Raw genomic sequence first — 2,811 nt, forward strand, 5'->3', positions numbered from 1 at the left:
CTTACTTACGGTAACATTACTAGTAATCCACCCTCGTAGACAGTTTGCGGGTCTTATTTTAAAAGTATTGCAAGTGGTTTACCAAATGTCTGCGATTGGAAAACATAACTGAATTTTTATTTATCAACTGAAACTTTTAATCTAATAACAGTACGTCTGAATTTGTTTCTTTTTTTTTTTTTTTATCGGACCTTGATGATTTTTCCTAGAAAAATAAATAATCATGGTAAGGAAGAAACTGAAGTGTTGGCCATCTGTGCATCCCTCATTTTTTTATTATTATATTTTATTTCTCACATATTTCTCTATATATACTCAAACAATTACAAAAATATTTATCATTGTGAATTATTTATTATACTATAATCAATGGGATCCTACTTGGGTTTCTTCTTCCTCTTCTCTCTTCTTTTGGTAAGCATTCCTTTCATTCATAAATATTATAATTTATATCCACACCCATTCAATTTTTCTATTACTAACTCCATTTTAAAACATCAAATAATTAATATAAAAAAATAATTTAAGCATTCCTTTCGCTCATAAATTATAATTTATATATTTTAAGCAATTTTAATTATTATTATTTTTTAATTTTGAAGTATTATTTTTTATTAGATTAGGAGTTTTTTTTTCGATTAGTGATTTTGGAAAATAGAAATCATAGTTCCATTAGAGACATAATTTTATACAATTTTAAATTCTAGACTTTTCCATTTTGAAATTGTCCATGATCATTTTGAGATAATTTAACTATATTAGTAAATAATGAAGTTGAGTGATTTTAATGTTCGGTTTTAAAGTTGAGTGATAATAATGTTAGTAAAGTGAAATTTTGAGTTTTTGATTAATCATACAAATGAAAAATTTTAACTTAAATTCCACGTTTTCTTGTTAGAAAGTGAGAAAATGCAGTTTTTGATTAATATACTTGCATGCATACTATTTTTGATAATGTAGTTTAATTATCAATTGGTTTAAATATTGTTTAACTAATTTAGTCATGTGGTGTTTAGGGAAGAGCTTATTTAGTCTATATCCAACAAAACAATGCAGTTTTAATCCTAATGTTTATCAGGTTAAATTTTAAGACTAATTAATGAAAGATAAATTTGTTTTTTTGACATGCAATTTCATGTTAGCGACTTCTCTCATACTTTTAGAGTTTTGGTCATCAAATAGTTCTTGAAATTGTACATCTTTTGTTAATGAAAATATTCATCTACCATTAACGAGTCTAAATCAGCTATTTCCAATAATCATAAAACTAAATTTATACATTATCCTTATCTTTTATTTGTTTATCTTTGTTATATTATTATGAAAGTTTGACTAAAATATATTGTTGTACAAACAGACAACTACTAGCATTACGGATGCAAGAAAATATACGGGTGAACACTGGAAAGGAATTACTGAATATGAGAACATGCCAAACACGGTAGCCTTGAAACCCGATTGTCACACTTCTGAGACCCTCGACCTCAAAAAATTGAAGAATTTTGATGAAACGGAATCACCTGATGCAAGTATATATGTTAACGGTGATTTCAAATCATCTAACAGAGGTGGAACATTTTTCAAAAAATTGAAGAATTTTGATAAAACGGAATCACCTGATGCGAGTATATATGTTAACGGTGATTTCAAATCATCTAACAAAGGTGGAACATTTCTCAAAAAATTGAAGAATTTTGATGAAACGGAATCACCTGATGCGAGTATATATGTTAACGGTGATTTCAAATCATCTAACAAAGGTGGAGCATTTGTTAAAGACTTGACAGAACCAGATCTTTCAGTTATTATTGAAAGTGTTAACTAAGAAGAGGTCCAAATTCAGCTTGCAAAATTGGGAATTGTGTATTTATTTTGAATAAAAAGTGTCAATAGATTCAGCTTTGATAATTATTAATTATATGTAAGTCGTTCCCTTGTGTGTTGTATTTCTATAATAATTTTAATGTAATGTCATCTAATTTGTTGCAATTTTTTATTCTTATCTTTTACTTTTTTTTATTAATTTTTTTTCTAATTGCATTCAATAATTTATTTTTCATAGGTGTATTCGATAATTTTTTTATTATTATTGATATGGATCGGTTTCGGGATGTGTTAGTTTTAAACTTAAACTAACAAAGAAGTTCTTCACAAGCTAAACTTGTAAGAGTTAATCCTGGGTTTAAGGATTAAACCGTATGAATAATGAAATCCCCCATGGTTAAAGGTTGAAAACCTTAACACAAAGCTTCAAGAAGAAGAAGAAGAAGATAAAATTATATTGATTAAAAGTTATCATATCCTTACAATATTAGGAGCTTATATAGCGCAACAAAAGAAAAGGTAAAAGACTTAAAAGCCTAACTAGGGTTAGGCTTAATAAAGAAGGGTAAGGGGTAGAGTAGGAAGGGAGATGCCAAAATGACACTTAGGTAATTAAAACTATAGGACAAACAATAAAGTAAGAATGAAATAATGGTAAATAAAATGTGTAAGTGATCGGGGCAGCCATGGTCCCCCCTTGTCCCCTAATCTTGTTTGTCTTCTTCTAATGCTGAAAAGCTGATTCATCGTCGCTGAAAGTCAACATTCTGTCGCTGAAAGGAAATTCGTCGTCGCTGAAAACAGAATTTAGAATATGACTTTAGCAGGTGACACGGCGTGTCAACTGTCCAATTTCGGACAGAAGCTTTGGGAGAGTCTGACACGGCGTGTTGGGTTGAAATATGGCATTTTCGGCAATTTCGGGGATTTCTTCGGTTTGGAGGTGTGTCAACGACTTTGGGTACAAGTGGGTTCCTTCCCTTGGCC

The 2,811-nt window shown here is 29.5% G+C and overlaps 1 long non-coding RNA gene across 1 annotated transcript; it reads left to right on the forward strand.

Moving 5' to 3' along the window:
* Positions 1-203: 203 nt before the first annotated feature.
* LOC136208479 (uncharacterized) lies at positions 204-1,989 on the forward strand. The gene is made up of 2 exons (XR_010677175.1): positions 204-414; positions 1,358-1,989. It is a non-coding gene; the product is annotated as an uncharacterized lncRNA (long non-coding RNA).
* Positions 1,990-2,811: the final 822 nt, after the last annotated feature.

The sequence above is a fragment of the Euphorbia lathyris genome, chromosome 10 (assembly GCF_963576675.1).
Source record: "Euphorbia lathyris chromosome 10, ddEupLath1.1, whole genome shotgun sequence".
In the NCBI taxonomy this organism is placed as follows: Eukaryota; Viridiplantae; Streptophyta; class Magnoliopsida; order Malpighiales; family Euphorbiaceae; genus Euphorbia; species Euphorbia lathyris.